The sequence below is a fragment of the Lycorma delicatula genome, chromosome 4 (genome assembly GCF_047948215.1).
Source record: "Lycorma delicatula isolate Av1 chromosome 4, ASM4794821v1, whole genome shotgun sequence".
Lineage (NCBI taxonomy): Eukaryota > Metazoa > Arthropoda > Insecta > Hemiptera > Fulgoridae > Lycorma > Lycorma delicatula.
The window spans coordinates 113,402,826-113,427,320 of record NC_134458.1 but is presented as its reverse complement, the minus strand read 5'-3'; the positions used below and the strand labels follow the sequence as shown (position 1 = coordinate 113,427,320).

Below are 24,495 nucleotides of genomic sequence, written 5' to 3'. Positions count from 1 at the left end.
CTCCTCCTCTTCTTCATCATCTATATTTCACTTTCATACAAGACACTCCATACATAGCATTTGGTTAACCCCTTCCTTAAGTTTAAGTCCAGAAATTTACTATATTGTAATTTCTTCTTCTTATTGAAAGTTTTATTTGCCTTTGCATTGATATTCTTTCTTTTGTTTCCATTATGTTTTTCCATTCTTCTGTCACCAAAGTCCCTAAATATCTGTAATTTTTTTTCTGTTCTTCCTTCACTTATCCCTACCATTAAATCCTCTTTGTTGTTTACTTCAGTCGCTTTAGTTTTTCTATTTTTATTTTCTACCATACTTTTATATTACTTCTCCATGGTTGTCAACAGCCTCTAAAGCAGTTGTCAACATGTATACCATCTGTCAGAATTAGCAAATTATCAGCAAACCTTATGCATTTTATTTTTCATCCTCCTATACTTACTACTTCTAATACATTCTTCATCATATCTTTAATGTACATTGAGCAGTGTTAATGAGAGGCAGCATCCTTGTTCAACACCTTGAACGAGACCCCCAGTCAGTCATATTCTTACTTACTACTGAATTGCTACTGTTTGTCTCAAGTATAATTCTTTAATTAACCTTCTGTTTTTCCTTTCTACTTTTTTGTCTTTAAGAATCTGTATCTTTTCTCCCATTTGACTATCAAGTGCCTTCACTAAATCGATGAATCATAGACATATTCCTCTTCTTCTCTCTTAATATCTCTCTTCAACCATTCTTTGAGCCCAGTGGCATCTCAGGTTCTATTCCCTTACCTGAAGCCAAACTATTTCTCTCCTGCATTCTCTTCCATTATTCTTGCCAATTTCTATTTTAGCATTATGGGCTATTAAACTTATTGTTTAATAGATTACTTTTTTCACAAAGTCTTCATGACATTCTCATGCATCGTATATTCTCTTACATTCAACTGTTTCTTCCATTCCTCTCTCATTTAAGAATTTATAAAATTCTACAGGAAATTCATTTCCTCCAGTCAATATTTTATTTTTAATCTCTTTAATTACTCACATTTTAATATTGATTGTCTTATTTATTTGAGCTGATTTGCAAAGATTAATTCTGATAATGTATGTTGTAATGATATATTCTCTATATTTGTGAAAGAATGCACCTTTGGTTTGTCCAACATAATTTTTATGCAGTCATTATAGTCTTATACTTATGGCTTGCACTATTTATCAGTGTCTGTTTTTTTTGTTGGTATGTGCACAAGATCAAGCATACAATAACAAAGAATTCCAGGTATTAAGAAACTTGATTTTAATTCATTTTTAAAATAATTTAAGTATTTTGATCACTCAACCAAAATATTGTTGTATAGATGGTTCTCAAGATCTTTGGTTACTAAGGTGTGTGATTTCGATATATTACACACGATTAGTCATTTCATAATGAGGTTTCAGATATCTGTGATTGCTATTGATAATGTGAGAGTTGACCTTTCTATTTCCATTACTTGAAGATGTGATCCAGCTAGATAAAAAATCGTGAATGAAACAACCTCAGACTTGACTGGAGGTAACCTAAAACTTCCGACTAATTATGCTACTTTAATAAAGCAAATTACCAATAAACATATTATTGAAGAAACTATTTATTTTAATTACTAAATAGAAATTCATCAGTCTGGTAATGATATTACAGTAAATTCAAAAATGTAAATGATAGGAAAAACAATGATGCATGGTTATCTGTCAAAGTTTTATCCAACTGACAGATGTACTCAATCCTCACTTGTGTTTCCACAACTCTAGGTCTAGAGACTTGAAAACTTTCCATGACAGCTTTCTTTTTAATGTTATTGATACCCAGTAAGAAGGAATTCGTAACTGATGACTTAAACAGATTAAAATGGAAGCAAACATTTTCCTTGACTCAATACTTAGAAATTGCAATGATATACTATCTTGAAGTTTGGTATGGAGGCTGTTCATTAAGTCCAAACAATATATGAGGCAACTTTTTAAAGTTGTGATTCAGGTAATTTTTTTGATTTTTACAGAATATGATTAAGAATGTAATTTATAAAATTTGACTGAAAACCATTAAAAAAGAAAGTTTGATGATTTTACCCAAACGTTTGGTTGTAATCTATCAAGAAGTAAATGTATAGATATTAGCTGTACTTAACTTTAACAACATTCTTATTAACTGTTCAAAATAAAAATTATGCTCTGCATTAATTACCATTCAGTATTAGGGAGGTTGATTTTGAAAATTTTATGAAACTATAAATCTACATTTTCTTAACGTATATGAGTTAGCTGATATAGAATCCAGGTTTTATAATAATTATTTATTTTTACTAATTTCCCTTTGTAGGTGTTAGATAAATCCAAGAAATTAGGAGTAAACCTACTTTTTTAGATTTTCATCAAAATTTGAATCAGTTTTTCACAACTTTACATTTTATTTTAAGAGCAGAATTTTATTTTAATCAAACCTGAAATTTTGAAATTTTACATACCTTTGTAAAACTGTGATTCTTGTAAGTTAAAAGAGCCTAACAATAAAAATCACTATCAATTACTTGGAAAATACATACATTTTTTAAGTCCCCCGTTCGGATCTCCGGGTGGGGACTACTAAGGAAGGGGTCACCAGAAAATTAAAAAATAACATTCTACGAGTCGGAGCGTAGAATGTTAGAAGTTTAAAAAAGGCTAGAAAAAGTTAGAAGTTTTGGTAGGCTAGAAAATTTAAAAAGGGAAATGGATAGGATAAATGTGGATGTAGTAGGAATTAGTGAGGTTCGGTGGGAAGAGGAAGGCGACTTTTGGTCAGGTGATTTTAGAATAATTAACTCAGCTTCAAATAATGGGCAGGCAGGAGTAGGTTTCATAATGAACAAGAAGATAGGGAAGAGAATAGAGTATTTCAAAACGCATAGCGATAGAATCATTGTAATAAGGATAAAATCAAAACCTAAACCGACAACGATTGTTAACGTCTATATGCCTACAAGTGCCCATGATGATGATAAGGTAGAGTGTGTATACGAAGAGATTGATGAAGCAATTAAACACGTAAAAGGAGATGAAAATTTAATAATAGTTGGAGATTGGAATGCAAGCATTGGAAAAGGCAAGGAAGGAAATATAGTGGGTGAATACGGGCTGGGCAAAAGGAATGAAAAGGGGACCGACTTATGGAGTTTTGCACGAAGTATAATTTAGTAATTGCCAACACCCAGTTTAAGAATCATAATAGAAGAATATACACTTGGAAAAAGCCAGGCGATACTGCAAGGTATCAGATAGATTATATCATGGTTAAGCAAAGATTTAGAAATCAACTCGTTGACTGCAAAACTTACCCTGGAGCAGACGTTGATAGCGACCATAATTTGGTGATAATGAAATGTAGATTGGGGTTTAAAAGCCTGAAGAAAAGGTGTCAGATGAATCGGTGGAATTTAGAGAAGCTTGAGGAAGAGGAGGTGAAGATTTTTGAGGAGGACATCGCAAGAGGTATGAGTAAAAAAGATAAGGTAGAAAATGTAGAAGAAGAATGGGAGAATGCTATAAACAGGAAGTGCAAACTGGCGAAAGAAGAGTGGATTAAAGAAAAGTGTTCAGAAGTGGAAAGAGAAATGAACATTGGTAAAATAGACGGAGCATACAGGAAAGTTAAGGAAAATTTTAGGGTAAATAAATTAAAATCTAATAATGTGTTAAAAAAAGATGGTACACCAATATATAATACGAAAGGTAAAGTTGATAGATGGGTGGAATATATTGAAGAGTTACACGGAGGAAATGAATTAGAAAATAGTGTTATAGAGGAAGAAGAGGAAGTTGAGGAGGATGAAATGGGAGAAACAATACTGAGATCTGAATTTAAGAGAGCATTAAAAGATTTAAATGGCAGAAAGGCTCCTGGAATAGATGGAATACCTGTGGAATTACTGCGCAGTGCAGGTGAGGAAGCGATTGATAGATTATACAAACTGGTGTGTAATATTTGTGAAAAAGGGGAATTTCCGTCAGACTTTCCATCAGGCCACATACTAAGGCATCCTGGAATAGTCGCTTTAATATTGGAAGGACAGATAGAAGGAAAAAATTGTGTAGGCAGGCCACGTTTGGAATATGTAAAACAAATTGTTAGGGATGTAGGATGTAGAGGGTATACTGAATTGAAACGACTAGCACTAGATAGGGAATCTTGGAGAGCTGCATCAAACCAGTCAAATGACTGAAGACAAAAAAAAATATATATATTTTAAAAGTTTAATCTTATTTCTATGTGCTGATAAGTAATTTTAAGTCTGTAATTAATGGTGTTTAGAATGAATGGTAGTTACTTGAATACAGTTTATTCAAGAATTAATTTGATCATACAGAGTTGATTGTTCAATGATTTTTTATGTTGTATTTTTTTAATTTTTTTAGAAATTACGATGGTTCAATTCATTAGATATTCAAATGCTAGCATCAAAAAAAGTTCTTAGAAGTCCTGAATTGTTAGACTATCTTCCTGCTTTTAAAAAGAAATTTGCTGGCCGTGGTGCACTTATTTCAGATTACTATTTTCATCCAGAAGGCAATATTCTTTCGGGTCCCACAAGTTTATCCAGTTCTGGTCCATTAATTGAAGTAAGTATGAAAATAGCATGTTACTGTACTCATTGCAATAAAAGATAAGGTCTTATGTAGAAATATGTGCATTATGAGTTCTAATTAAAACAAAAAGGTTTATGACTTGCTTCAAAGCTTATTTTTTTCTGAATTTCTTCATATATTTTCTTCGAATGGTCCTCTATAAAAAGGGGTATTTGTTAAGAGGTTAATAAAGGAAAAGAGTAAAGTTTCATTCCATTCTTCAAGCAGTTAATCTTTGAGACTATATAATATGTGCAATTTCTGCATAAAAATTTCCTCATTGAGAAAATTTTGCATATTACTTTCAACAGTAACATTTTTCATATTTATATACTGCTTCTCTGAATGAAGTAGATGGCAGAGAAGCATGTAAAGAAATTATAGACTACTGGTAGCTATTGCACATGTATATCTCTATAGCAAATATTTTATTTTCAGTTATCTGTTAGAAGTTAGTGTTCTGAAATGATACATAATATAAGGGGAAATATATACAATGTGATTGGACATAATATCATTGTTGCACAATTAGTTTAAATTAACGATTTTTCTGTGTCATGTTATAACCTCATTAAATCTGGATATCTACTTTCTTATACACAAGATTTTCTTTTCACATAAATTAAACACCTACTTATTATAATGATGTTACTTGAATTGCAAAATATAAAAATACTATTTAGGGTAGGAGGAAAGTTTATTCATAAGTTAGTTAGATGTGTTAAATGAAACAGAGAAGTTAATATTAAATTTTGAGAAATTCTTTTAGTGGATACACTTAAGTTTGAATGACTTTTATTGAGATATTATTGTAGAGTTAAGCACTAATAACAGACTGTTGATTTTTTCTCATACTCATTCAACTTTGAACGATTAAGACACTTGTGTAGATTGTATTTTTGTGAAATTGTGAATAATTTGAAAATATGAGTAATTGAAATTAAATAATTAATTTTATTGCATATTTGAAAGATTAAGCCAACAAGTAATGATAATAAGGAATTTAGGTAGGAAATAAATATATATTAAAAGTAACAGAATTTTGTTATTAGGCTGTAAAATTAAAGGATGGATAAAGAAAACTTGATTGGCTGACTAGTACAAGCAACAGAGAAATTTTACCCTGAAAGTAATTCTGCTAGTAGTATATATACAAGGGTAAGTCAATTATTATCTGCAATGTAGTTATAAATTTTATTGCAATGCAAATAGGAAACTTACATGTACATTATTTTTCAACATAGTCCCCATGCATTTCAAAGCACTTGGTCCATCGTTGCACAAGCTTCCTGATGCCCTCATAAAAGAATGTTTTCGGTTGAGCTGCGAGCCAGGAATGCACCGTTTCTTTCACTGTTTCATCCGAGGTAAATCGACGTTCCCTTAATGCCTCTTTGAGTGGACCAAACAAGTGGTAGTCAGAAGGGGAAAGACCAGGACTACACGAAGGATGAGCCGGTACTTCAAATTTGAGTTTCTGGAACGTTTCAGCAGTGTGGGCAGCAGTATGTGAACGGGCATTGTCGTGCAACAACACAACACCTTTGGACAGCAGTCCTTGGCGTTTGCTTAGAATTGCAGGCTTCAGCTTGGCAGTAAGCATCTCACTGAAACGCGCACTGTTTATTATCGTGCCCCTTTCCTCATAATGTTCCAGTACTGGTCCTTGTGAGTCCCAAAAAACCGTAATCATCAGTTTTCCTGCGGACGGTTGGGTCTTGAAAACCTTATTTTTGCAGGGCGAATTTGGATATTTTCATTCCATACTCTGCCGTTTACTCTCCGGCTGGTAATGATGGATCCATGTTTCGTCACCAGTGATGATTCTGTCTAAGATGTCCCGTTGGTTACCATAGCAATCCAAATGTTTTTGGCAGATGTCCAAGCGCGTTTGTTTATGCAACTGTGTGAGTTGTTTTGGAACCCATCTTGCACAGACTTTATGAAACCCACGTCTGTTGTGGATGATTTCGTAGACAGAACCGTGACTAATTTGCAGACGATGTGCCACTTCATCAATAGTTAACTCGTCTGTCTAAGAAAACCATGTCACGTGCAAGCTCAATGTTTTCCTCATTTGTGGCTGTAAACGTTCCTCCTGCTCCTTCGTTGTGCGTAACACTTATGCGACCATTTTTGAATTTTTCAATCCATTCGTAGACACTCCGTTGTGGCAACACACTGTTCCCGTACAGTACCGAAAGTCTTCGATGAATTTCGGCCTCTGATACACCTTCCGACCACAAAAAACGGATCGCTGAATGTTGCTCTTCTTTGGTGCAAATAAAAAGCGGAGTAGGCATGGTTTACGGGAGAGCAGCGATAATGGAACTAACCTAGCAGCATCAAATCTGCACAGACATAACAACAATTAAACCAAGCATGCGTCATCTACTCAACAAGACAGCACTACCAACATAAATAAAAATAAAACTAAATTGCGGATAATAATTGACCCACCCTCGTACATCTAAGAATTAGAAATATTCTTAAAAGTATATGTAAGTATATGAATGTTACACTTTATGGTAGTGAAACACGGAAAGTAGGAAAAGCAGAGTATGTAGCCCTTTGAAATATAATGTTACAAGAGGATGTTGAAAGTTAGATTGGTTGACAAAGTATTAAATAAAGAAGTCATAAGATGAGAAGAGAATTTTGTAGCAGAATTTTGTGAAGAGGCACTAGATTGACTTGATCATTAAAATTTTATACTTATTCATTTGGTAATGGAGGGATATGTAAAAGATAAAAACTTCAGTGGAACACAAAGACTGGCATTTTTAAAACTGATAGCCAAGGTTGTAGGTTAATTAATTATATTGAAGTTAAAAACTGACGCAGAATAGAAATGAATGGAGAGTAGTATTAAAACAGTAAAGCGACTGATGATGAAAAAAAAAACATTTAAAACTATGAAGTGAATTTACTTATTCAGTTTTTAGTACAAATCAACTGTTGAATTAAATGACTTATAAAACAAATGTATTTACAATTATGCTATTACATGACCAATATAACACTTACAAAACACTTGAATTCATTCTTAATTATTTTGAAGCTAATCATGGTTCAAGCATAATATGATATTTCAATCAGGCAGGATCAAACTTGATGCATATTTTTTTGGGGTTCATCTAACTGAATCCTACAAATTTTAATGAGGGAAATGTAATGACCAAATTATGAACATACTGAATGATTGTATTATATTAAAACAATGTTTTAACCCTTTAAAAAAACTTTTTTTAAATCTTTTGTTTAAAAGTAAATTGTTATTAAAAATTAAAGAATAAATTTTATGATAGTAATGAAAAAAAATTCTTCTAGTTTTGCGTTTGGGGTGTATTTTAGGAGGTTTAACTACCGGAATTTTTGCCAGACGCCGATATGATATCGATTTGATATCGCCAGACGATATCAAATGTGTGTGGCTAGAGACCGGCCTGATCTGCGTGATTTGTTTCACCAACGGTATAGAAAAGCAAGAACCGATTATAAGATGGCCAACAAAGACGCCAAACTGAAATACTGGAGAGATTTATGCGAAGAGATAGATCGAGACCCATGGGAACAGGGTTTCCGTATTGGGACGGGAAGACTAGGTAAAAGACTTCCGGTTCTAACAGAAGAACAAGTGAAAAATGCGGTGACGAAACTTTTCCCCCAATATGATTATGTTTATCAAGAGGAGATAGCGGTCGGAGAAATAACCCCTTTTCAGTTGAGTGAATTAAACGCCACAGGAAAACGGATGAGACTCTACAAAAGCTCACGGCTAGATGGGATACCGTTGGAGGTAGTAAGAATACAAGTAGAAAGCATCCATAGAACTAGTTCAAGTAATGAACAAGATACTACTAGAAAACCACATTCCTGCCTTGTGGAAGAAAGCTCGGCTAGTCCTGATTAGGAAGCCGCAGCGGGAAGGCTCCCGGAATGCGTTTTGGCCAATCTGTCTCATAAATAATATATGCAAACGTTTTGAGAGAATGATAGTGACCAGACTACGCCAGGAGGTAGAGAACAGGGAAGGACTCTTCGACAAGCAATTCGGTTTTAGACAAGGTAGATCGGCAACTATCAGGTAGTCAAGATAGTTGAAGAGGCGTCGGCGGGCACCTGGCGAAGAGGGAAATACCGGTAGTCGTCTTTTTGGACGTCCACAACGCATTCAACTCGTTGCGGGCCGCTATTCAAGCTATTCAAAATAGCCGGGCCGTTATTTTCGGGCCCTTGCCGAAAGAGGTATCGATGGCGGACTGAGGAAGATAATCCGTGGGTATCTCGAGAATAGACATCTTTTGTATCAGCTGGAGGATACACAAATAAACTTCAGAGTCACTTGCGAGGTACCTCAGGGATCGGTATTGAGCCCAATTCTTTGGAATATTGTATATGATGAAGTTCTACGGTTAAGGCATCCGGAGGGGGTCATCCCCGTCGCCTTCACCAACGACCTCACCTGTTGGTGAGGCTCGCTCGGCGGAGGGCGTAGAAACGGCGGCAAATGAAGCCATCACACTGATACAGGACTGAATGCGTGAAAGAGAACTGACACTGTCCTCTGGAAAAACAAAATTTATAACGATGGCAGCGGCGACCTTTACCAGAAATTCCGTTACGGATTGACGACCAAACTACTTTCGTTGACATCCATGAAATATTTAGGCGTGTGGTTGGATTAGCGGGGAACGTTCTCAACACACGTGAGAGAGAGACCGCGATGAAGGCGGGTAACACGGTTAAGAATCTCAGTAGACTGTTGGAAAACGTCTTGACCTCCCGAACGTCCAAAAGACGGGTGTGTAAGCCCATGTCATAAATTCCATCTTACTGTACGGTTTTACAGTCTGGGAGAACACTCCACAGGTGGGAAAGAACAGGCGAGTTTTAGAAGGCGTCCAACGACGGATGGCACTACGTGCGGCTTCGGCATACTCGTCCATATCTACGGAAGCTATCCTGGTGATAACAGGGATTCCCCCCATGAACCAGTTGGTCACTATGAGGAGGGCAATAATGACAGTCTCCAGTAAGGAGAGGGCGTATAGAGAGATGATACAGGAATGGCAAGCAAGGTAGGACACGGCTTTAACAGGACGTTGGACCCACCGCCTGATTCAGGAGATAAAACCATGGATCTCAAGAGATTTTGGAGAAATAAATTATTGGGTGACAACATTTTTTAAGGGACACGGAACGTTTCGCTTCTACCTTTACAATGGAAGAGGAGCTGAGGACTCATGTTGTCTTTATTGTGGAAATAATGAAGACCCAGAACACGTCATTTTTGAATGTCAGAGATGGGCACGCGAACAATGCGAACGAATTGCAGGTGTTTTGACAGTCAACACGAGAGTATGACGTATGCTTTCCCACGTGGATAGGTTTACGGCTGCAATACTAATCACAGTAGTCCTATTAACTAAGCACGGGGAAGATTGAATAGAGAGAAAGCCTCACGTGGAGTCGTCGTCCGTCCGTGTATACACAGGTGGGCGGGATGAGGAAGACTCGGACTCCTAAGCTCCCAAGAGTAGAGATGTCAGAAAGACCGTAGAAAATCCCTCAACTGAGGTGAAGAGAAGGACCGGAGAGCGAAGGGATGAAGGACAGCCCCCTGCGGAGCCGTCATTCGTTCGCGCTTGCGTGAATGGGCGACGGTGATGAAGCACGGGGATTCTGAATCCTCCGAGCTCTAAGGCACCTCCCCGGGCTGTGTAATGCTTATTCGCGGGCCTGGCCCTGAGAGGAAAGGATCGGTGAGATAGGAATTTAAGTCGGTAGGGCGCAGGCACACATACGCATTTTTAGTAACAACTTGTGGAGAACCTATATATATAAATGTTCTTTTTGTCTAGATGAATTAGTTGGACGATAAAACGTAATAATTTGCAAAAAACGCGATAACCCATTTTTGACATTATTACCATACTTTCTTCTTTAATATAACTATTTTAGCTAAATTTTCTGGGAAAGTAATAGATACTTTTATGACTACAAATATAATATTTTTATTTATAATTTTTAGGATAATGTAAGGCTCAAGAGAAGATAATCCTGTGACAGAAATCATAAAATTAAGAGAGAAATTTGTGAAAAGAAACTAGATTGATTGAGAGAGATATTATTAGACCATTAGCAGCGTTTATTATGTAAAAATTAATTGTTACACACTATTTAAAAAAATTTTTCTTGTTAGTTCCGTTAAATATTACACAGTTGTAGTATTTTTCTTGTTCTTCAGAATATATCTTTATAAAAAAATAGTTAAAACATTAAAACTATGGAATAACATAGTAAACATTTTACTACTGTATAAAATGATTTACTCTGTAGTTACTAAAAACTGTTGGGAAATTAATGAACGTATTGTTTTAAAATACATTTCCATCATATTATTAAATATACATTTTTGAATAATTTAAATATATTACTAACTAATCCAATCATTTTCTTTTAATATTAATTATATTTTAATTTTTTGTTTTATTATTTGTATTTTTTTAAGCTTAAGGGGTTTAATTTTTTTATTATTGATTTTTAACATTGACATATTTTCTATATTTGAAAATTTGTAATTATTTTTTGCTATTGTGGTCATTGTAATTCATTCAATGTACATTCTTGAAAATTTTCCTGAAATTATTTTTAAAGTTTCTGTTTATTATTCATCTGGAAATTTTTTTGCAATTTTGCTCCATGTGTTTTTATCTCCTATAGACATTGCTTTATTTATAATATTAATATTAGATAAATTACTAATTACCTTATACGATTTTTTTGTTAGTTTTAAAATCAATCTATTAATTAGTTAAGTGGTTTTTTGAAAGATTTACATTATTAATGTAATTTACAGGAATGTAAAAATTCTATTTTCGCATCTTTCAATGTTGTAAAATGTAGTTTTGATAAAGTTATGTTTAAATTGATATTTATTTAATCTTTATATTATAACCATTTTTTGTTGCTACGTATTTTATTAATTAATTTCCTCATTTAACTCAACATGTCATCTATATAGTATATAGTTAGGACTCTTTTAGGTTTTAGTACTCTCAGTATTTTGTCATTATTTGGTGGTGTAGTGTATTAAATTATTTAATTTTGTTATTGGCAATGTTGGTTTTCATTTGATATTCAGTTTGAATTAATTCTATCTAAAACTTTATTATTGTTTTTTTTTTATTATTTGTAGTGTGTAGAATATTTCTGAGTTTTTTCTTCAAAGCAATGGTAAATTCTGTAAGTATGTCAATTTAAGTAAAGAATTTTCAGCTTTATAATTTTTACCAATCAATATTAAAATTTATTTATTTTATTAGCTTAGACGGACCTTAATGAAAGGCAAAAGAATTGTATTCTTAATTGAGTTATTTTTATGTCTGTCTCGACAGCTGTGCCATTATGCAGATTGTACACAACACAAGGGCGACTTAATATGAGCGGCACCATTTTTATTCTTACTACAATATAAAAAATTCAGTAGTAATTTTAACTTTTTTTTTTACAATTCGATTTTTCTTGAAGACGATTTTAAGAAATCTACGAAATATGTAAAGTACGACAACAAGATATTATTAAATTTGTTTCTCCGGACTAAAAATAAGAATAACTTTAACAATGTACTAATCCTATTAACCTGCAATAAACTTTACAAAAAAATTTCCATATGATTTATAGCTTTCCTTTATTATGCATTTATAATTACCTGTAACCAATAATAAAATGATTTGTGTAAACTTCCTTCCTGACCCTTTTCGAAAATTATTTCTAATCACCCTATAAAATTTAAAAAATATTTTTACTGTGCGTCAGAAACATCGGGAAAGTGCTGAATTTATTCGTTTGTATATAGAGTGATTCCAAATTGGACGCAATCTCTTGGGAGTGATTCTATAGCCAAAAATAAGAAAAAAGTTCATATAAACATATATCAGATTTTTGGGCGCGAAAAATTTAGCCCTACTTTCTGCTCCGTCTGTGAAATAAAACCGTACTAAAATTCTTGGGGTACAAATTGCGGGATAAATTTGGTGCTTCCTTATGGTTTTTGATCTAAGAAATCGAATAAAAGTGGTCCCATACCACTATCTCACTTAGGTTTTAAGAAAAACGGGTTGAATCACGAAAAAGTTTTGTCGGAAAATACTCTTTTTTTAGGTTTGGAATAAAATAACTTGTTAATTTACCAATTAACAAATAAAAATTTCTAGTTAATTTAATTATGAGATAAATAATATCCACTAAAATTAAACACAAATTTGAGAAATTTAATTTTAATTAGAGACAAAACCACAAACTGGATTGGAAAAGTATACGATTTTAAACAGAACAATTTTCATCAATGTTTGAACAGCATAATGTAAATGGAAACAAATAGAAGACTTATCAGTAACAGAAAAAATGGATTTAAAAAAATAAAAATCACATACCTCTTGTTTTTTTTCTAAAAATTGTTAAATATTAAAATAGTTTGTATAGGGAGTAAAAGGAAGGTGAAAGTAGGGGTTAATGTATCGCGAGCCGAAGCTCGTAACAAACCGTTTTTTGATGTGTGTTTGTATGAACTTTTTCTCTTATTTTTGGTTATAGAATCATCTCCCAAGAGATTGCTGTTCAATTTGGAATCACTTGTATGTGTTGGTGACGAAAATATTCTGTCAAGAATTTAAAAAAAAACATTTACTTGTGTATTTAAAACCTCTTTCTTCTGCTTCGGTGGGAAAGTAGAATAAAAGCAATAAAATACTTCACTATAAAATCAAAGAAATTCACCAGGCTTTTTCTGTTATCACGGAAGATTCTACCAAAGATTTTGATTTCAGAGTTTAAGCAGACAATTTAATTTTAAAAATTTGTTTCTTTAAATTTCTTTGCTTGGTTAATATTTGAACGAAATTTTAAGCCTTGTAAGCAATAAAATTATACGGAATCCATTTTCTAAAATCAGAACAATTATAGAAAATTTAATCAAGTTTTACAACAATTAAATACTTTTTGGATATATCATTTTTTTGAAAACAATATTATTTAAACTGCAAAGGTAGTAGCAAACGATCTTGATGTTGATCCTATCTTGCAGATATTCGCAAAAGAATAAAAACAGTATCTTTTAAGTATGAAGCGTATGACTAGGCAACAGCCGACGCCGAACAAAATTTTAAAATAAATTTTTTTTTCGCCATCTTAAATACAGCAATAACTGCGGTCACGGAAATATTTAATTTATTAAAACAAAACATCCATGACTTTAAGTTATAAAGTACATAAATAATCTAAAAGATTGGAATGATAACAAAGTAATAAACATTTTCGATCTACAATTAATATTTGAAGACACACAACACTGAGGAATTGAAAGATAGTTATGTTAAAAAGAGCTTTCTCCTCAGGATATTTTAAATTACATATTTGAAAACATATTAACCAACACTGCCATTGCATTGCGTATTTATTTATCACTACCAGGATATTTATCATTGGGTATTTATTTATCTGTATCAGGAGAAAAAAATAGTTTTCAAAATTAAAACTAACAAAAAATTATTTTTAATGTCTGCAGAGCGCCTATCAGACTTTTCAATGATTTCTATTGAGAATGATATAGTGGATTCAGTAGATGTAAAGAAAGTTATTAAAACTTTTGTGGTGCCAAAAGTAATATGGATAAATGTATGAATTTAATATTAGTTTTAATTTTACTTTTTATTCAGTTTAGTTATTTTGTTTAGCGTAGTTACAATAGTTAATTTAATAATATATTTGTGTTTATACAAATAAATAAATATATATATATATATTTGTTTTTTTTTTAATTTGAGGTGTTTTTATTTCCAGGCATTGTTTACTGTATAATAAAATTTATTTCTGTTTACTTATAGAAAAACACAATTTCAAAAGCAAGACAGAATAACTAATTCACATAAACTTTTTTTCGGGGGGGCACAAAAAATTCTTGCAATAGGGCACCTTCTACTTATGGCACAGCACTCTCTCTCTCTGTTCTTCAGTCTTCCAGAAAAAATATGTAACTTTCTTATGATATACTGTAGTTTGGTGTGTGTTAGTTTTTCAGGTGGTAATGGTCTCCCTGGTTGTTCATCCATAAAGATAATAATAAATAAAAATTATACTTTTGAATTTTTATGTTTCACATGAATAATTAACGTTGATTTAGATGAGTTACTATTAAACGTGTTAATTATTTGAAGACAAGTATTGAGTGAAAAATAGTAATATTATTATTTAATAATAAACTTACTGTTGATATTATTTTGCTCATCATCTCCATGATTAATATGATGAATTTCCCCCATAACTTGTGAGCTTAAATTAAAAAAAAAAGAACGATTTGGCCACTGCATTAATTCAAAATTTTCAAAATCAGAAATCAATGAATGAACATATCACCATTACAACTGTTATAAGTTCAACTTCTGTAAATCTCTGAGGTTAGTTTCATTTCCTCAGTTGTAGTTGAGAGATTTTAACTGTCATAATTGATTTAAATTGTTATTAAAATTTAATAAGTGTTAAATTTGCCAATTTTTTTATGTTGATCAGTGTGTGAAGGAGCCACTCTTTAAATGATTTAATGAAGCCATTTCTAGTGTCTCGTATTTTAAGGTAAAATACATTTAATATTCATTAGTTATAACACATTATCACATTTATCTTTTATAGATTTGTAAAGATAATATTCTCATTCGTACTGACGGTGATGCAAGTGGCACTTCTGAACAACTCATGAAGTTATCAAATTTGTTTGAAAATGGTATTTTTTCTAGAATTCATTGTTTTTAATGTATATTATTAGAATTTATTATTTATTTTAGTATTATATATTTCAGTTATTTAAAAAAAGGTATTCTTTCTATAGTAATATTATTAGTTTGGTTTACTTATTGTCAATAAACAAATAATATTACACTTAAGACATTAGTATATGAAATAAAATAATTTTTCTTCTTCCATCACGGTATAGATGATTCACCTGTTCTGGTTTCAAAGGGTTACCAGCGCTTTCTTGGCCGTCCCACACTTCTTATGCCTTTCGGTTGATAGTGTATTATTTCCTTGGGGAACCTTCTGTCTACCATCCTATTAACATGGTCCTTCCACCTCTCCCTGTTCTTTACTATTGTGTCGCACAAGGGTAGAACATTTAACTTTCTTCTGATATCCTCGTTCCTAAAATGATCTTGTCTAGTGCACCCCTTTACTGAACGCAGGTATCTCATTTCCGCTGCCTGAATTTTACTGAGCTGTCTCTTTGATAAGACCCAACCCTCAGAGTCATACAACAGAGTAGGAACAGCTAAAACTTCATTTGAGTCTCATTCAGCACCTTCCTGTGCAGTATTCTCCTAATTGTTCCACAAATAGCTTGAAATCTAGAAATCTTCTTATCGCAATCTCTCTATCATTCTCATAAGTAATATCACAGCCTAGGTAATTAAAATGAGACACCTGTTCAAGAATCTTAGAATTGTTTTTATTGTATGAACTGTTTTTAATTTATATTTTATAAATTGTAATTGTACTTTGTCATGTTGATTAACTGAATTTTGTTAATGTAAATATTTGACAAAATTTAATTTCATTTTTATAATCTATTTATAAATTTTGTGTTAAGTAAAAACTTAACAAATTTCTTTGTATATGTTTCCCTGTTACAGAACAGAAAATGATTTATAGAGAATTTCTCTCGCTTTGTTTTCCGAACTTGTTGATGAATCAGCAAACTTTTTCAAGTTTTATGCTTAATTTTGGATGGAGAAATGAAACCCTTAATAATATTTTCCAGTAAGTGCTGTTTTATTAATAATTTGTTGAGAGTACTATAGGATGTGCTATGATTTAACCAGCAATAAATTATGCTGATATAAAAATCCTGATATTTTTAAAATGTATCCTTAATTTCTTCTTTTAATTATTTATCTTTCATGGCAGATAGAAAATAGGACATCCAGTGTTGAAAGAAGACTTTTAGATGCCCAAGAACAATGAAGAACCTTTTGATTATTGTTCCTAGAACTTATAAACTTATGGATTGCCTTGCTTCCATGTGCTCATTATAATGCGAATTGGAAAGTTTTTAAAAATGAGTAATCTATGTTGTCATTGTTGCGAAATTAAGGTTGTAGTACGGTTTTTGGACTTTTAAATCTGATATCAGTTGAAGTTCATAAGCAAGTGGTAGCTGTCATACATTGTTAATATAGTAAATGTAAAAATAGTGTGAAATGTTTCATTACTGTACAAAAAATTTGAATGATGAACATTTTTCTGGGCAACGACTGTTGGCCCAAAACAGTCTAGACTTAGTTCCAAATGATTTCTGTATATTCAAAACCGAATGAAGTTTTGAGTGCCAAGTGATAACAAGTTGAATGAAGCTGCCAAGCTATAGTTAACTGATGGCAAAGGAATACAACAAAGATATTTTAAAGCTTGTTTGTCACTAAGAGTAAAGTAAATGAGTCAGTGTTAACAGTGATTAGAAGTGTAGAGTAATGTATGTATGTAGTTTTGTTGTTACATTTCCATTTCACAATTTTTTGTAAACAAATTATCTTTATTATCAAGAAATTTCTGTTATTATTTTAAATGAATAATTCGTTTAGTGTTCTGTAATTAATGATCATTATAAACCACCTCAACACAAAGTTACATGATCTTAGTTAAAAAGTGGAATTGGGAAGCTCATTGTTTAATGTATCTTTCTTTAGCTCTCTCTATCATTCCAATTGTAACCAAACCTCTATCCATGATACAGAAATAAATTAAGTTGGCATTTTTCATTCATAGGGTGTTAGTATAGTATAGTACTGAATTTTTAAATTTACCTCAAGTTTCTTTCAACTTTTTGCAAATGAAAACGCTAAAATTTTTTAATTGATTTATCATATGAAAAACGATTTGCTGTTTAACAGAGAACTAAAATATTTAGAGTAGCAGAATTGTTTTCAGACAGTGCTTATCAGCTTTATGAAAAAGCAGTAAAAGTGAAATGGTTAAAGTAACAATGAAATGAAAGAAATTGAAGGGGGATCCAAATGAAAAAAAATCTAATTTTTTTCGATTTTTGAATTTTAGCGCCAAATGATTGCTTAATATTTTAGCTTTAAATTTAAAACCTTATTTATGAAAAGGTAAGGGCTAGAAAATTTTTTATGATTTTTGAAGAAATGATTGTCACTGAAAGCATTTTGTCGATTTTTTTTGTAAATATTTTTTTAGCAAATTTTGTAATTCAAAAATATTTCTTTATCAAAATGAAAAACACACCGAGTGCTGAGAATTCTTTTTGAACACATTGGAGATCAGTGAAAGAGTAAAAAGAGGGTCATTTAAAAATTGGTCCGATACAGGAGTTTTAAAACCTTTGAAAAGGGGGCACAAACCTCTCTTGTGTAGTGATGGTGATATAAATTTTATTAAAGAACACGTTCTTTTTTTTTCAGCCCTAGAATCTCACTATTGTCGGCTAAAAGTAAATTTATCTATTTGGATGCATAGCTTAACATGTGATTGATGTATACTATGTATGTAGACAAATTAAGGAAAAAGAGAGAAAGGGTTTGTTGTTTGAAACTTATCGTAAATGTTTCAGAACTTACAAACTCAAATTTCATAAACCTAAAAAAACATTTATGCAAAACATACTTAAAATTCAATAAGAGCAGCGAGTCTGTAAAAAATAAACACAAAAACCCTTCGAGGAGCATATAAATAGTAACGAAGTTGCCAGGAATCGAAGGGATGAAGACAAGGCAGCGGCAGCAAAAAAAAGTGAAGTTCTGGCATTCAATTTTGACCTTCAGGTTGTCTTGTACACACGAAAAGGTGCTGATGTGCCATTCTTTTATGTTCGAAAGCTGGCAGTCTACAATTAACGATTTACAATTTAGGAAACGCGGACGTCCACTGTTACACTTGGGATGAAACTGAAGAGAATCGAGGCAGTAACAAAATTTCTTCATGCGTTTTCAAATATACAATGTTAAAACCTGAACTTGTCGATGTTATAGTGATGTCCGACAGTTTTTATGGTCAACATAAGAATTACAATTTTAGTGCAATGTGCAGGTGCATGTTTTGCTACACGTTGTAAACACCCATAAAAAACTACAAATTACAGATCATGTTTATTTTGAACCCGGACACTGTGAAATGGAGTGCGACTTGGCCCACTTTAAAATAAAATTAAGAGCGAAGCATGTACTCGTTTATATCCCAGAAGAATGGGTATAGATAATGAAATTGGATCGAGCAAAGCCTCGTCCGTTTGCTGTTACCAAATTATTACATGATGATTTCTTAAATTTTAATCCTACAAATTTCCGAATAACCAATCAACAAAAAAAGGTGAAGGATAAAAAATAACTTCCAAGAAAACAGAGGATGAAGTAACCTCTGAATCTGAAGCTGGAACGATTGTGTTTGGTTTCAGTACCGGAAATCAGTTCAGAATAAAAAATTTGTAAAAACCAGAATTTGAATCCTACATAAAAAGACCAGAAAAAAATCTTCATTTCAACTAATTGAAGTTAACGACAAGAAATAAAACCTGTTGTTGCCCATAAAAATAAACTTGCTATTTCTTTTGCAAAAAAAAATTTGTTGCACCTATGCGAACAATATTTAAATTTCCAGTTCATACCACGTGTTTTACAAAAATTTGTCATCGTCGGAAGATAAAAAGGACAGGTTACCCGAACCAGATGAAGACATTTATATTTTAATAAATGTTCCAATACTTACATAAACTATATTAAAAAAGGAAAAATGGAAATTATTATGTTATACTAACTTTATTGTCATAAACTGAAAAGTAACCCTATACAGTAACAATTTTTTAATTAAAATTGTGTAACTGTAATTTTTTACAATTTTATTTTTTCTGACATTTATAACTTTTTGGATATTTTAGCATGTCAGTTTACTTCTTATAACTTATTTATAAGATAGAAATTATTCAGCTTTACTATTTTATACCTTTATAAAATATACCTTTTTTCTCAAATATCGTAATAAACTTTATCAGTACATATTAAATAACTTCAAATTATTCAATGATTCACGCAATCTTTTATCAGTTCTCCTCACTAAACAGAATAAACTTAGCTGCCAAAACGCAGAAAAAAATTGTTTACGAAGTAAATTGATGAATATGGTACATTCGATAGTTTATACTATTGAATTTATTAACAGATTAAAATTGTTGCATTAATGCTGAGTATTGAATTTCATTTTAATTTACTTTTTGTCCAATTGAAGGTAATCAAGTATATAATCTACAAAGAATGAGGTAAGGAATCAGACCAATCTTGAATAATGTGAATAAAAATGGTGGGCTTATTTAAAATTTAACATTATAACTGTTTTTTGCTCTCCTGAAAGTTGAGTTTTTCATATTCGTTACTTAAGCATGGTGGGGACGATACGTAATAGCATTTTTTTCAGAACCATACTTTTACACATAAATGACCTGTTTTTTCAGTAAACAATAGAAATATTGAATTGAAATTTTTACCAGGTGTTCTTGGTATATAAATTACACAGATAGACACAAGGGATTGTCATTTTATTTGTTTTAAAAGAAGTTATTATTTTTTCTCTTTTTTTAAACGAGTAAAAAAACGTTGTGAAATATAACATTTTTTTCAAATTTAAAAATTGATGTATCAAAAAACGGCTGTGTTAAAAGTTATGAAAGGAACAAATTAAGTGTAGGAAAAATTTGAAGATGATAAGTTTAAAGGTGACTGAGAAAATGGGTCAAATGTCAACATTTGACTTGTTAATTTTTTAGCAAGTTTTGGGTTCAAAACATGCTTCCTTCCTATAAAAACAAGTAGTTATAGATGCATTTCAAATTAAATTTCTGCTGGTTTGAGAAACCATTCATAATAAGAACATAAGGAACAAAATTACTCTCCTTTTGTTTCATTAAAATTATTGCTACAATAGTAGTTAATTTTTTCTTGTAATTAATTTTGAATTAGTACCTCAAGGTATGGATATCGGTCCTAAAAATTTAAGTATTTTATTTATTTATTTAAAAATTCTATCCTACAGTTAAAATCTTCCTTTTTAATATTCTTTACTATTTTCAGTGCAGCTGATTTAAATGACAAAGGTGCTATAACATACAGAGAGTTTTTAAGTATTTTGGCTGCTTGTGAACCAAAAACACCACATGGCGGTCGGCCTGCTGAAATTCGATGTCGTTACATATTTAGGTGAATTTTTAATTGTATATTACTTACCTGTTACAAATTTTTTTTATAGTTTACTATAAATCATGACCCAGCAAAATAAGTTAAACTTTTTGAAAGAGATTTTAGAAGATTAAATAGAAATTGATTTTGAATTAGTTTTTACAAACACAGTAAACATTTATAGTCATTGCTCCAATCCACTTTTTAAATGGAAACCACTGTTTAATTATTTATATGTATATATATATACAATTTTTGTTTTTGTAGTTTGTGTGTGTTTAGTATTTAACAAAAACTGTTGCAAAATACGGTTTCGTCATTTAAGTTAAAGGTGCTAATTTAAAAAATATATATGTATATAAGACTACTGAAGTGGTACTTAAGTACAGTGTTAGTAAAAAAAATTATATATGAACATTTAAAAAAATCTTTACAAAATGTGTTGGAATGAATTAGAAAATTACACAATAAAATATGTACATGAAAATTAACTGAACAGCTACTTTATTATGCATGGTATGAAATGCATTCAAGTCTGCAGTCCAAAATTCCAATCCAACACCTGTAAGTTTATTGTTGCAGGGTTTCTGGCAAGGTGACATCTTACTAAGACTTATCAGGCAAGGTCAAAATGCATAAGTCATGCTACTAGTAGTGCATACTGTAGTGGCGTCTATCAATGCTAAATGATACCAGTTTGCTTGTAATTTACTAATTGTTTTACACTCTCCAGGAAAGTTACTCTTGAAACTTTCTCAACAGACTGATATTTAATCATTTGTTCACAAAGCTCCAAAAAGCTCAAGTTATGCCCTTACTGAATTAATACAAAAACTTAAAGAACTTTAACAGATGAATTCAATACTGCTGGTGGTTCAAGCATGGTTCATCATTCAAGATGGTGTTTGTTTTTGGACAATGTTTTTATTCAGATGAAGTGTGGTTTCATCTTTCTGAATACATTAACAACCAAAATAATGGAGTATAGAGTTCTGAGAATCCTCATATTTATCATGCCGGCTATTATATTCTCAAAGTATTAGTATTTGATGGTGAGATTTCAGAGTGGTCAGAACCATTTTTTTTTACAGAAACACTGACTAGAATGTTATTAAAAAATAAAATTATTACAAATTTTGTAGCCTTGTTTGAAACTGAAGACCAAAACAACACTTGCTCACAGCAAAATGGTGATACATGACATACTGCCAGTTCGACTATGAAGTTGTTACATGAATTTTTTATGACCCTGCAATTCCTGCAGACAAAGGCCTTCACAGTATTCTGATCTCTCACCACCAGATTTTTATCTATGGGTCATCTGAAAGGTACAGTTTTCAAAAACAGCTCACACATTTAAATGAATTAAAAGAAAATATTTAAGATAGCATCTGTAACATCAGTTCAGCAACTCTAAGGAAAGTTGCATTAAAGAAAAAGGTTGACATTTGTATCAACATTGGATGTGAACATTTTGAACATTTATTTTATTTAAGTAGAAAAAAAAGAAATTTTCCTTTGTTTCCTATATCTACATTAAACTTACTGTTGCCATTAAATAAATGTAGTTTACTTTACAGATGGGTTACATGACTTTACAAACATTCTGAATTAAAGTTTATAAAAGATAATTTCAGTTCTCAACAAACATAAAATGAAGACCTTTTTTGTTTTTTAGCTCCTGGGACCATTGCTAGGTATTGTGTCAGAGGATGAGATGAAATGACAATTTTGTACCATGTGAAAATGCCATGACTTATCAGGATACAAACCCAGGACCTCCAGATGAAAGGCCAAGATACTCACACCATTTTTTTTAATTGTTGTTTTTTAATATTACTATAAGATATAGGAAACCAAATAACAGAAATAAAAATAAGCTGGACAGAGCAGAAATGATGCTTGGAGAACCAGAAAGGATAGGTAGAGTAAGAAATGATGTCAAAGAGAAGTTTGCTAGGAGTAGCTAAACCAAATATATTTGTGACAAGTGTATTGATTGAAGTTTAATCGTAATAAAAATTAGCCTAATTTTAAATCAACTATTTAAGACACATTCTTCTATTGGAAGAATAAGATTTTGTATTTTTTCCCTCCCTTTGTGTGTGCGTATGCATTTGTATGCATGTGCATGTGTTTTTGTTTATTTTATTGCTTTTCTTGGCATTTAGGAAGGGTAATATTCTGTTTGTCAGTCTGTATAGAATTTTTTTTCCACCAGAAATCAAATCTTTATTAATTTTTTTTTTACTAGGATTAATTTAATCTTTAATCTCAGTATCTTTTAATTATTTATACAAATTTTTATTGATTTACTTTCTGTTAAATTATTTCCTTTATTATTTAAAAAAAAAAATTTTTCAGATTTTATGATATGAACAGAGATAATAAGCTAGATTACAATGAAATGAAGCAATTGCTAATTGCAGTTCGCATTGCCAAAAATTTGCCGATAAGAAGTGCCTCCTTAGAAAAAGAACTGGATTCTTGTAATAAGTATATCATACATTATTTATGTAGTTTTGTAATTGTAAGTGTATTCAAGATTTAATGCATTCTTTTATGTTTCTCATATGTTCTTTTATTGTTTTCATCACTTCTTCAGATATGTTATTAAAATATTGTTGACTTAACTTAACTAAAAGATTATTATATTTACCTTAGAAATTTAATTATTTATTTTTATCTTGTATCTGATAAAATTTAATCTTTTTTTTCAATGTTTGCAATGTTTTTTGGTGAAGGCTTGAAGAAACAATTATGCAAATTGCTCATGTAAATTATTTCTGTTTTCTGGAAAATAACCTGAAATGTGACCACAAGTTAAATTCAATTCATAATTGTCATTGTCATAGTCATAGTCATTGTTATCTTTGCTTATGTATCTGAATGATTACTTTGAATGTCACTAAATTCATGTCATATAAAAATAGTGTTATTTGTTTCAATGATGTATCTTACATTTTTTATGAATAAAAAATAAAAAGCACAATTTATACTGCATAAACACAAAGACATTTTCATATACAAAATTGTGAGCAGATCTTACCCCCACAGAATTAAAACATTGTAATCCATAAAATACAAATATCAATACAAATAGAAACAAAAATACAAATACACAAAAGACAAATAAATAAATTTTTTCAATCCAGTTTAAAAATAATGGAGATTGTGCCTTGACATCTACCAAAGTCCTTCAGAATTCCAAAAAATAGAAGTGTTATAGAAATATACAAGTTTTGTTTTTTTTTGTTGGTTTCATTTTGATACACCATATCAGATGAAAAATTGACATTTACAACTCCAGGGTTAATTTTAAAAATTATTTATCTTCAAACTAACAAAACTTTTATTTACTATTGGAAACAGTTTATTTTTTAAGTAATCTGTATGATTTTAATTTTTCATTTGATTTTGTAATTAAAAAAAAGAAAAACCAATGAATTTGTAAAATTTTTTACTTCTTGATATTATAACTTCACTTGATAATAACTCTATATACTGGGTTAGCCATATACAGGGTCAGTGTAAAAGGAATGGTGGGTAAAAGAATCGGTTTAAAGCATAAGTTAAATAAAAGGAAACATATTTTTATGTAGAAATTTATGAATGGTCAGAATTCCTAATTC

General features: G+C 31.2%; 1 pseudogene; it reads left to right on the top strand.

Annotated features, from left to right (window-relative positions):
• LOC142322699 (uncharacterized) overlaps positions 1 to 24,495 on the top strand; it is a 72,788-nt pseudogene that overhangs the window by 6,975 nt on the left and 41,318 nt on the right.